This window comes from Nyctereutes procyonoides, unplaced genomic scaffold (genome assembly GCF_905146905.1).
Source record: "Nyctereutes procyonoides isolate TBG_1078 unplaced genomic scaffold, NYPRO_anot_genome, whole genome shotgun sequence".
NCBI lineage: Eukaryota > Metazoa > Chordata > Mammalia > Carnivora > Canidae > Nyctereutes > Nyctereutes procyonoides.
The window spans coordinates 45442759-45456339 of NW_026575125.1; positions in this window are offsets into that span (position 1 = coordinate 45442759).

Genomic DNA, 13581 nt, shown 5'->3' on the forward strand with positions numbered 1-13581 from the left:
TCCCCGCCGCGGTCAAACCCCAGCGAGTCATACAAAAAACACCACTCGCCATGCTGCGGCAGCCTCTTCAGGCAGGCCCTGCGGGTGAGTCCTGAGGCGGGGCAAGCGCCGCGGTGGCTGAGGGGCGGCATACCCGGCTAAGGCTCCTAGCCTAGCGGCTCTCAGTAGAGCCAGGATGCCAGAACCAAGCCGGAGGCCCAAGACCGAGTCCCGCTCCAGCGGGTCACAGCCCTCTCAGTTGGATTCAGCCGGGCGTGCAAGGAGGCCTGACTCCTACCTACAATGCGAGACGCTGGCTCTGCCCACCCCTACAAGTCAATTTAAGTTCCCCAAGTTTAGCGCGACGCCCAAGTCCTGTGGGGTACAGAGGCCGCAAGCCTGTACGTTGCGGTGGGGAGGGTGGTTGTCCACCGCACGGCTGCTAGAGGCTCGCAAAGCCTCCTAAGCAGTACAAGGACGCCCGTGAGTACGAAGCACGCGTCAGCTCTGCCCACACCTGCCAGCCGTCGGCTCTCTGGTCTTCCACTGGTGACCCCTAAAACTGTGAGCTCTGGTTTTGCCCCTCTGTGCGTCGGCTCCACCGCGTTCTTCCGAGCCCCGGAAAAAAAAAATCTTGCGTGAGAGCTGCACCCACGAGGGAGCGCCACAGATAAGCTACCTCTAAGTGCGAGGACTCGTCGCTTGACTGGTCTTTCTACCCTCTGTTGGCTGTGCCACAACAGGCACTTAACTCTTCTCCAGAAAAGGGGGACTTTACTTTTTCAAAAACTATAAGCACGGAAGCAGTGCTGGATGCAGCCCCGCCTCTCAAGGACTTCAAGGTGCCATCACTCCGAAAGCTGAAAGCACAGCCCTGGTCGACTTCCCTCTTGTTGACTTTGGCAATACTCCGGAAGCAAACGCCACTCTGGGATCTGAGAGCAGACCTCCGATCGGCCTACTGATAAACACTCCGGATGTGAACAGAAACACGGTGTCCAAGCCTCCCCATGAGGTGGCACAGCTGATAGACTTAGCTGTTCCTCTGATTCAGCTGAGTCCTACAGCCTATGTGGAAACCATGGATTCTCCATTTCTCCAGTTCTGAGTAGAATACAGTTCTTTGCACTTTACTCTTTGTTAAAAGAACGGTCAGTCCTAAGGTGGTTTTCAACCCTTAGAAATAAATTTTAGGGGCAGCCCGGGTGGCTCAGCGGTTTAGCGCCGCCTTCAGCCCAGGGTGTGATCCTGGAGACCCAGATGGAGTCCCAAATCAGGCTCCCTACATGGAGCCTGCTTCTCCCTCTGCTTGTGTCTCTGCCTCTCTCTCTCTCTCTCTTTCTCTCTCTCTCTGTCTCTCATGGATAAATAAATAAAATCTTTAAAAAAAAGAAAAATTTTAGGAGAAATTGTATTGGGGGGAAAACACCAACTCTCAGTAAAAGTCCAGAGCCTGGAGGGCAGGCTGCGGGACAGGTGGTGTTTGGGGCTCTGGAAGGCCACTGCTGTCCAGCAGCTCCCCCTTCTGCTGCCCCGAGCACCCAGCAGGAGCATGGAGTTGCAGTGGCTCCAGATGAAGAATCTTGTTTTGAATCTTTTGTATGTAAAATAGCAAGTGACTATTTTTAAAATTAAGTTTGCATGAAAAGTTAAATATTATAGATTTACATTAAATTGTAGAATAAATGAAAATGTATTAAAGCACACACATACAAAAGAAAGGATGCTGTATTTTGTCAAATGCTTTTTCTGCATCTATGGAAAGGATCATATGGTTTGTGTCCTTTTATTAATGTGGTACATGATGTTGATTGATTTGCGGATGTTAAAACACCCCTACAGCCCAGGAATAAATTCAAGTCTTGGTCATGGTGAATAATCCTTAGGATGTACTTTTCTACTAGCCAGTATCTTGGTAAGAATTTCTGTGTCTATATTCATGAGGGATATTGGTCTGTAATTCTCCTTCTTAGTGGCGTCTTCTTCTGGTTTTGGGATCCAGGTAATGCTGGCCTCATAGAATGGGCTTGGAAGTTTGCCTTCTATTTCTTTTGGAACAGTTACAGAAGAATAGATATTAATTCTTCTTTAAGTGTTTGGTAGAATTCCCCTGGGAAGCCATCTGGCCCTGGACTCTTGTTTGCTGGGAGATTTTTTATTACTGATTCAATTTCTTTGTTGGGAGATTTTTTATTACTGATTCAATTTCTTTGCTGTTATGGGTCTGTTTGGGTTCTGTTTCTTCCTGCTTCTGTTTTGGTTATATGTTTCTAGGAATTTATCCATTTCTCCCAGATTGCCTAATATGTTGGCATATAATTGCTCATAATATTCTCTTATAATTGTATTTCTGCAGTGTTGGTTGGGATCTCTCCTTTCGTTCATGATTTTATTTATTTGGGTTCTTTCTCTTTTCTTTTTGAAAGAATAGATCACATACTGGGTCACAAATCAGGACTCAAATGGTACAAAAAGACTGAGATCATAGCATGCATATCTTTAGACCACATAGACCACATGCTATGAAACTTGAAGTCAACCATAAGAAAAGATTGGGAATAACCACGCATACATAGAGTTTAAAGAATAGCCTACTAAAGAACGAATGGGTCAACCAGAAAATTACAGAAGAAATGTTTAAAAACATATGGAAGAAAATGAAAAACATGACAGTTCAGAACCTTTGGGATGCAGCAGGTGCAGTCCTAAGAGGGAAGTATATAGCAGTACAGGCCTTCCTCAAGAAATAAGAAAGGTCTTGGGGCACCTGGGTGGCTCAGTCGATTAGGCATCTGCCTTCAGCTCTGGTCATGATCCTGAGGTCCTGGGATTGAGCACCACATGGGGCTCCCTGCTCAGTGGAAAGCTTACTTCTCCCTCCTCCTCTCCCTCTGCCTTCTGCTCCCCCTGTTTGTGTGCTATTTCTCTGTCAAATAAATAAATAAAATCTTAACAAAAATGAAATAAAAAAGTTCTCAAATAGACTATCTAAACTTACACCTAAAGGAGCTGGTAAAAGAGCAGCAAATAAAGCCTAAATCCGGCAGAAAAGAAATAATAAGGTTAGTGCAGAAATCAATGATACAGAAATTAAAAAACAAACAGTAAAACAGATCAATGAAACTAAGAGCTGCTTTTTTGAAAGAATTAACAAGAATGATAAACCCCTAGCCTCTGATGGATATTTAAAATGGTTTTATTTTTCTCTAATAAAGAGCAGCAGCAAACATACCAGTAGGAGTTTCCTGAGCTGTCATGTTTCTCTAGGTGAACACTTCGAAAGTGGGTTGCTGGGGTATGGACATTTGAAATTTCAATACATACTGCCAAGTTGCCTTTCAAAAGCTTTATGCCAATTTTCATTCTCATCAGCAGTATTTCTTCATGTTTCCTCAGACTAACTTTTAAACTGTTTACCGGTCTGATGGATGGAAAAAAAAATGGTAACTTATGTTTATTTGTTTTAAATTTTCATTGTATCATTGCTAGTGAAGTTGAATATCATTTCATATGTTTTTTAGCCCATCCTTTATGAACTGCTTGTAAACTTTGTTTAGGTTTTCTTACAGCATTGTCTTTTCCATATTGAGTTGTAGGAGTCATTTCTAGTTCTGGATAGTCACCCTTTATCTATTATGCATGTTGCTGATATTCTTCCATAATATGTAACATGTTTATGGTTTGTGTTATCATACAGAAGTTTTAAATGTTTGTATAGTGATTTGATTATGTCAACCTTTTTCTTCTATTGTTTTTTCTGTTTTGTTTACTATTAGAAGGCCTTTCTTGGGATGCCTGAGTGGCTCAGTGGTTGAGCATCTGCCTTTGGCTCAGGGCGTAGTCCCAGTTTGGGAATCGAGTTCCACATCAGGTTGCCTGTGAGGAGACTGCTTCTCCCTTGGCCTATGTCTCTGCCTCTCTCTGTGTCTCTCATGAATAAATAAATAAAATCTTTTTTCTAAAAAAAGGTCTTTCTTATCCAAGGCAACAACCATTTTATCTTTTTCTCCTTCTGTTATAGTGCTTTCCATTTATGTCTTTAATCTACCTTAAACTCATTTCCTTCTCAAACCTTTGTGCTTTTCCTATCTAGATACTCTCTTCCCCAGACCTTCCTATGGCTGACACCTTCAGCACTTGGTTCAACTACTTGTTCTTCCAGAAGGCCTTCCCGACTACCCTAACTAAACTGACCACCCACTCTCCATTAATATGTACCTTAGTTCATTACCTTCATTTCTTTTCTTTTTTAAAAAGATTTTATTTATTTATTCATGAGAGACACAGAGACATAGGCAGAGGAAGAAGAAAGCTCCCTGCAGGGAGCCTGATGGGGGACTCTATCCCAGGACCCCGGGATCATGACCTAAGTTGAAGGCCAGACGCTCAACCATTGAGCCACCCAGGTGCCTCGATTTATTTTCTTCATAGATCACCTCTCCAAAGTTATCTATTTGTTGTGTCTCTTTAGATTGGAAACTCCGTAAGAGTAGGGATTTTCTCTTGTTCCCAGCTCCTAGAATACTTTTAGAGTTTATTCTAGTGAATTTGACATGATATAGGGATAAAGTAAGTTTTCTCCAAATGGATAGCTGGTTGTTTCAACACCAAGACTCCCTTTTTAAAAGGAGAATTATTTCAGTCATCCTGTTTTTCTACTTCTACTAAATACTGAGTGAGTCAAGAATGGTTATAATTATTATTCAGTACAGTGATTCTCAACGTTGGTGGTATATTAGGATCATACTTAAAGATTTTTTAAAAATTTAGATATAGAGTATGTATTAGTTTTTTAGGGCTACCATAACAAAGTACCACAAACTGGATAGCATAAAACCATAGAAATTTATTATCTCACTGTTCTGGAGGTGAGAAGTCCAGAATCAAGGTGTTGGCAGGCCATGCTGTTTCTAAAAGCCCTAGCAGAGCATCCTTCCTTTCTTTCTAGCTTTTGGTGGTTGCAATCCTTGACATTCCTTGGCTTGTAGATGTATCACTATGCCTCCACCATCACATGGTGTTCTCCCTGTGTGCCTGAATTTCCCTTTTCTTATGAGGATCCCAACCATTGGATTAAGATCCACCCTATGACCTCATTTTAACATGATTACATCCTCATAGGTAATATTTCTGAATAAGGTTAAAATCACAGGCTCTGGGTGAATGTGAATCTTGGGGACATACTATTCAACCCCCTACAGAGTGTCACATTTTATAAAATCTGCTTCACTAGGTCTGGAGTGGAGGCCTCGTATACTTAATTTTTAAGAGCTTCATTGACTTGAGTTCACCTGAAAGGTAAATATGGGAGAAAAACTAGAACATTTCTAAAAAAAAAAAGAGAGAGAGAGAGAAAGAAAGAAAACGAAAGTGAGAGAAAACTAGTTCTGTCAGATATTAAAAATACTACAGAAGTAAAATGATTCATACAGTATAGAACAAAAAATGAATTAGATCAATGGAACAAGTAGATTCCACAAGTAGACCCAAATACATAAAGGGATTTAGTTTATGATAAATGTGGCGATTGAAATTAGTGGGGAGAAAAAAGGCTTATTCCATAAATAGTGCTCAGAAAACTGGCTATTTGTTGTTGGGGCAGGGGACGGAGTATCCTTACCTTACTCCTTGTACCAAAATATAATTCTAGATGGATCAGAAGTGGAAAAGGAAAAAAAATGAAAACATAATTCTAGAAGAAAAGATGGATGTACTTATATGTACTTAGGAATAGGGAATGCCCTTTTAAAGCAGACTCCCAAACCCAGATGCCAATAAAGGAAACTATTGATAGATTTGTGTCATAAAAGTTAAAAGCTTCGTGAGACAAAAATACCATAAACAAATTCAAAAGATCAACAGAGCTGGGAAAACATATTTGCAACATATATGACCAAGGGCTAGTTTCTTTAATTTACAGTAAGTTCAGGAAAAAAAATCAACATGAAAAAGGCAAAACCCAATAGTAAAATGAGCTAAAGAATAAGCAAGTAATTTACAAAGAAAAACATATATACATCAATACAGATTTGAAAAGATGTTCAGTCTCATCCATGAGGCATATGAGAAGTATATTTCTTATGTATTATGTAAGAAATATAAATCGAAACAATAAAACTCCATCTTCACCTATCATTTTGGGAAGCATTTAAAGTTTGATTATATGCAGAGCAAGTGAGGATATGAGAAAATAGATACACACTGCTGGTGAGACCATAAGTTGGTGCAGCTTTTTACAGGTACAAATTGGCAATATTTATCAAAATAGAACATGCACATATTCTTTGACTAAATGGGTGGACTTTGCTAGAGTATTCACAGCAATCGTTTCCTACTTTTTCCTTTCTACCAATTCATGGTTTTTATTTGTGTATCTATTCTTCCCACTCATAGTCCATGTATTATGGGGTAAACTGATTCTAGTATGTCTGGCCACAGACGTTATTACTTCAGGGGAGATTTGTAATGTAAGTCAGCCAATTAGGGTGCACCCTGGGAGTCCTGCTCATATGAAAGACTGGATCAGAAGTTTTTGCTGAACTTAAAGGAAGAGACTGTGTCCATGGCCACTGGCAGCCATCTCATGGTTACCTTGCCTACAGCAATGTTTCTCAGCCTTTAGTGTGCATCAGAATTACCTAGTTTGTTAAAACACAAATTGCTTATCTGCATCCTCAGAATTTCAAATTCTGTAGATCTGAGGTAGGGACCAAGAATTCCCTTTTGTAAGAAGTTCCCAGATGCTGCTGAGGCTGCTGGTCCGGGGATTGCACTTAAAAATCTACTTGGATAAAGTAGGGATTGCAGAACATGGAAACTAAAAGAAACTGAGTGGCTCAGTTTCTTTTTTTTCTCAGTGGCTTTTTCTTTTTAACTTGCTAAACAGAAGCATCTAATCATTATACTCAGTAATCTTGCCATTAAAAATGTACCCTATGGATATCATTGCAGAAGTTCACCAAAACATATGTCCCTGGATGATCATTGCAGCCTTGTTTGTAATAGCTAAAACTGGAAGCAATCAAAGCACTTCTCCATAGGGAACTGATCTGATAAAATCATCCATCTAATGGAATACTATGTAGTATTAGAAATTATGAAAGTGTGCGTATGCTCATAAAGAAATATCTCTAAGATACATTAAGTACAAAAAATTATGATGACTCAGTGGGAGTAATTTATGCTTTTTAAACAAAAGAGTAAACAGATGAATATATGCAGGTATATGCCTAGTTATTTCCTGGAAGGTTAATTACTTCCCGGAAGATTAATTCTAAGAATGGCTATATTTGAGAATGGTTGGGATTGGGGTGGTGCTAGAAGTTTCTGGCATCACTTTGTACATTTTTATTGTTTTAATTATCTATCTTTAGGTAAATTTTCCTGTTTTAAAAAAAGAAAATGTCATTTGGAGTTATCTGAGCAAGGCATGGGCCAATTTTAGCTTTTTTCTTTGTATTTCTGTATTGAAAATACAACTAATAAATGTTATATTCTTTTAAAAAAATTAAACCATGAAAAAGTAAATGGAAAATTGAAGACTTCTCAGGTATTCAACCAGACTTGAGTGCCACTGTCATGGTGCATAGGTTATAAACTGGTGGGCACCTCTACCTATCCAGATTAAGACTCAGCTAGGGAGTTGTTTATTGTACCCTCGTATGCATATGAATCACCTAGGGATCGTGTTAAAATGCAGATTCTGATTGAGTAGATCTGAGGTGGGTCTCAATATTCTGCATTTCTAATAGGCCCCCAAATGGTGCTAATATTGCTGGACCACTGATCAAACTTTGATAGCAAGAAAAAAGGAGGTGAAAAGGAGGAAGAAAAAGGAAGCATCAGAGTGGGCTGTAAAGATGGGGAGGAAGGGACAGATATGACACTGCAGCAGAATGATCAGATATGGTGGATGAGGAGAATCTGGGATGATGAGGTTTCTGGCCTGGGTGATGAGGATAGTGGTGACATTAACCAGAAGTAGAGGAATCAAGCTGGAGATAGGAGGAGAAATAGGAAACAATGTAGGATTGGTAGCAAGTCTTCATATTTAAACACAATGAGGTATGCTTTTTGGGGGGGGTTTGCTGGACTTGCCCAGCAGATCATTTGAACTCATCTGAACTCCTCAGTAGAGGTCAGTTAGAGGTAGATTTGGAAGTCATCTATATAAAGGTAAGAGTTGAAGCCATGGGAAGGGATGAATCTCACCAAGGAGAAAGAATACTGAGAAGATGGCTGAGAATAGAAACTCTAAGAAAGGCTTATTTTAAGAGACAGACTAAGGGAGGAAATGAAGAAGAAATCAGAGAGGCAGTACAGAAGACTAGATATTCCGAAAAAGATTAGATATTCTGAAGAAGACTAGATATTCTGGCCTCCTACAACCAGAGCAATTTGATCCTGCATAAAATACAATTTGTACTGTATTGCTGGATATATGAATTGGCAACTACTGCATAGTAAACCATCCTCAAACTCAGTGGCTTGAAACCAAATCATTTATTATTGTTTATGAATCTATGGGTTGGCTGCATATCTCTGCTGTTGGACCAGGCTTGGCTGATCTTGGCTAGGCTTGTGTACTTGTAGTCTGCTGGTGGGTTGGCTGGGGTTAACAGGTCTAGGATGGTCTTGTCTGGTATAGCGGGACAACTGGACAACGGGGTCTCATCTTCCAGAAGGCTAGTCCAGGCTTGTTCTCATGGTAGTTCCAGGGGTTCAAGACTGAGCGGAAGTATGCAAGCCTTCTTGAGGCCTATGCTAAGAACTGGCATAATTATCACTTCTGCAAAAGTCTATAGGCCAAAACAAAACCTAGTCCAGATTTGAAGGGTGGAGAAACCTATCCATCTCTTAGTGGGAGGAGCTGTAGAAAGTATAGATACAGGAAGATGCGAACAAGTATGGCCATTTTTGTATTCAATTAATCATGCTGGATTTGTCAGAAGTAAAAGGAGTCTTTAGAGGACAAGCAAACAAACAAATAAATCTATGATAATGACAGTTAACAAATCTCAGTGAGCTGGCTGCGGGAACGGAGCACTTGAGAAAACTTCCAGAAATGGAATAGCAGTATATCCTTGGAAATTTGAGGTGTTGTTACTGGATGGAACAAGGAAAGGTTGCTGGTTAGGTAGGAAAACAAACAAACAGACACCTGCCATAGAATCTAAGAGTCTAGCATTTTTCATTGGAAAATTCTACAAATACTTTATTTTTTATTTTTATTTTTTAGATTTTATTTATTCACGAGAGACACAGAGAGAGGCAGAGACATAGGCAGAGGGAAGAGAAGCAGGTTCCATGCAGGGAGCCTTACGTGGGACTCGATCCCGGAACTCCGGGATCCTGCCCTGAGCTGATGGCAGACAACCAGAGCCACCCAGGTGTCCCTCTACAAATACTTTAAATTAACAATGAATAGTTTTGGTCTTTCTGGTCCTAGAAACTAGTATGCTCATGGGCCGACTTTAGAGTTTGAACAGAGACTCAAAACCAATATGCCAACCATGTCTTCTTAATGTATTGAAGGTATTTTCACTTCCATTAGCTTTTTAAATTTATTTTTATTTTATTTTTATTTTTTTAAAAGATTCTATTTATCCATCCATTAGAGTCAGACACACACACACACACACACACACACAGAGAGAGAGAGAGGCAGAGACACAGGCAGAGGGAGAAGCAGGCTCCAGGCTCCATGCAGGGAGCCCGACACGGGACTCCATCCCAGGTCTCCAGGATCAAGCCCTGGGCTGAAGGCGGCGCTAAACCGCTGAGCCACCCGGGCTGCCCTCCATTAGCTTTTTTTTAAATCGGAGTTCAATTTTCAACATGTAGCATATCACCCACTGCTCATCCCATCAAGTTCCCCCCTCAGTGCCTGTCACCCATTCACCCCAACCCCCCACCCACCTCCCTTTCCACTACCCCTTATTCGTTTCCCAGAGTTAGGAGTCTCTCATGTTCTGTCACCTTCACTGATATTTCCCACTCATTTTCTCTCCTTTCCCCTTTATTCCCTTTCACTATTTTTTATATTCCCCAAAGGAATGAGACCATAGAATGCTTGTCCTTCTCTGACTGACTTGCTTCACTCAGCATAATACCCTCCAGTTCCATCCACGTTGAAGCAAATGGTGGGTATCTGTCATTTCTAATGGCTGAGTAGTATTCCATTGTATACACACACCACATCATCTTTATCCATTCATCATTCGATGGACACTGAGGCTCCTTGCACAGTTTGGCTATTGTGGACATGGCTGCTATAAACATTGGGGTGCAGGTGTCCCGACGTTTCACTGCCTCTGTATGTTTGGGGTAAATCCCCAGCAGTACAATTGCTGGGTCGTAGGGCAGGTGTATTTTTAACTCTTTGAGGAACCTCCACACAGTTTTCCAGAGTGGCTGCACCAGTTCACATTCCCACCAACAGTGCAAGAGGGTTCCCCTTTCTCCGCATCCTCTCCAACATTTGTTGTTTCCCGTCTTGTTACTTTTCCCCATTCTCACTGGTGTGAGGTGGTATCTCATTGTGGTTTTGATTTGTATTTCCCTGATGGCAAATGATGCGGAGCATTTTCTCATGTGCTTGTTGGCCATGTCAATGTCTTCCTCTGTGAGATTTCTGTTCAGGTCTTTTGCCCATTTCATGATTGGATTGTTTATATCTTTGCTGCTGAGTTTAATAAGTTCTTTATAGGTCTTGGATACTAGCCCTTTATCTGATATGTCATTTGCAAATATCTTCTCCCATTCTGTAGGTTGTCTTTTAGTTTGTTGACTGTTTCTTTGACTGTGCAGAAGCTTTTTATCTTGAAGACCCAATAATTCATTTTTACTTTTGTTACCCTTGCCTTCATAGATGTATCGGGCAAGAAGTTCCTGTGGCCAAGTTCAAATAGGGTGTTGCCTGTGTTCTCCTCTAGGATTTTGACGGATTCTTGTCTCACATTTAGATCTTTCATCTGGGGATCCCTGGGTGGCCTAGCGGTTTAGTGTCTGTCTTTGGCCCAGGGCGTGATCCTGGGGTCCCAGGATCGAGTCGCGCATTGGGCTCCCTGCGTGGAGCCTGCTTCTCCCTCTGCCTGTGTCTCTGCCTCTCTCTGTGTCTCTCATGAATAAATAAATAAAATCTCTTTTAAAAAAGGATCTTTCATCCATTTTGAGTTTATCTTTGTGAATGGTGTAAGAGAATGGTCTAGTTTCATTCTTCTGCATGTGGCTGTCCAATTTTCCCAGCACCATTTATTGAAGAGACTGTCCTTCTTCCAGTGGATAGTCTTTCCTGCTTTGTCGAATATTAGTTGACCATAGAGTTGAGGCCCCATTTCTATATTCTCTATTCTGTTCCATTGATCTATGTGTCTACTTTTGTGCCAGTACCACACTGTCTTTATGACCACAGCTTTGTGGTACAACCTGAAATCTGTCATTGTGATGCCCCCGGCTCTGGTTTTCTTTTTCAATATTCCCCTGGCTATTCAGGGTCTTTTCTGATTCCACACAAATCTTAAGATGATTTGTTCCACTCTCTGAAGAAAGTCCATGGTATTTTGATAGGGATTGCATTAAATGTGTAAATTGCCTTGGGTAGCATTGACATTTTCACAATACTAATTCTTCTAATCAATGAGCGTGGAATATTTTTCCATCTCTTTGGGTCTTCCTCCATTTCTTTCAGAAGTGTTCTGTAGTTTTTAGGGTATAGATCCTTTATCTCTTTGGTTAGGTTTATTCCTAGGTATTTTATGCTATTTGGTGCAATTGTAAATGGGAATGACTCCTTAATTTCTCTTTCTTCAGTCTCATTGTTAGTGTATAGAAATGCCACTGATTTCTGGGCATTGATTTTGTATCCTGCCACACTGCCGAATTGCTGTATGAGTTCTAGCAACGTTGGAGTGGAGTCTTTTGGTTTTTTTTTATGTACAGTATCATGTCATCTGCAAAGAGGGAGAGTTTGACTTCTTCTTTGCCAATTTGAACGCCTTTTGTTTCTTTTTGTTGCCTGATTGCTGAGACTAGGACTTCTAGTCCTATGTTGAATAGAAGTGGTGAGAGTAGACATCCCTGTCTTGTTCCTGATCTTAGGAGAATGGCTCCCAGTGTTTCCCCATTGAGAATGATATTGGCTGTGGGCTTTTCATTGATAGCTTTTAAGATGATGAGGAATGTTCCCTCTATTCTACACTCTTCAGAGTTTTGATCAGGCCTGGATGCTGTCTTTTGTCAAATGCTTTCTTTGCTATTGAGAGCATCCTATGGTTCTTGTTTTTTCTCTTGTGGATATGATCTGTCACGTCGATTGCTTTGCGAGTGTTGAGCAAGCCTTGCATCCCGGGGATAAATCCCACTTGTGGTCATGGTGAATAATCTTCTTAATGTACTGTTGGATCCTATTGGCTAGTATCTTGTTGAGAATTTTTGCATCCATGTTCATCAGGGATATTGGTCTATAATTCTCCTTTTTGGTGGGGTCTTTGTCTGGTTTTGGAATGAAGGTGATGCTGGCCTCATAGAACGAGTTTGGAAGTACTCCATCTCTTTCTATCTTTCTGAACAGCTTTAGTAAAATAGGTATGGTTTCTTCTTTAAACGTTTGATAGAATTTGCCTGGGAAGCCATCTGGCCCTGGACTTTTGTGTCTTGGGAGGTTTTTGATGAGTGCTTCAATTTCCTCCCTGGTTATTGGCCTGTTCAGGTTTTCTATTTCTTCCTGGTCCAGTTTTGGTAGTTTGTGGTTTTCCAGAAATGCGTCCATTTCTTCTAGATTGCCTAATTTATTGGCGTATAGCTGCTCATAATATGTTTTTACAATCGTTTGTATTTCCCTGGTGTTGGTTGTGATCTCTCCTTTTTCATTCGTGATTTTATTAATTTGAGTCTTTTCTGTTTTGTTTTTTAATAAGGCTGGCCAATGGTTTATCTATCTTATTAATTCTTTCAAAGAACCAACTCCTGGTTTTGTTGATCTGTTCCACAGTTCTTCTGGTCTCTATTTCATTGAGTTCTGCTTGATTCTTTATTAACTCTCTTCTGCTGCTGGGTGTAGGTCTTATTTGCTTAACTTTCTCCAGTTCCTTTAGGTGCAAGGTTAGCTTTCTATTTGAGTTTTTTTCCAGTTTTTGGATGGATGCTTGTATTGCGATATATTTCCCCCTTAGGACTGCTTTTGCTGTATCCCAGAGATTTTGAATGGTTGTATCTTCATTCTCATTAGTTTCCATGAATCTTTTTAATTCCTCTCTAATTTCCTGGTTGACCCTTTGATCTTTTAGCAGGATGTTCTTTAACCTCCATGTGTTTGAATTTCTTCCAAATTTCTTCTTGTGATTGAGTTCAAGTTTCAAAGTGTTATGGGCTGAAATATGCAGGGGACAATCCCAATCTTTTGGTATCGGTTGAGACCTGATTTGTGACCCAGTATGTGGTCTCTTCTGGAGAAAGTTCCATGTGCACTTGAGAAGAATGTGTATTCAGTTGCGTTTGGATGTAAATTTCTGTAAATATCCGTGAAATCCATCTGGTCCAGTGTATCATTGAAAGCTCTAGTTTCTTTGGAGATGTTGTTTTTAGAAGGTCTGTCATTTGCAA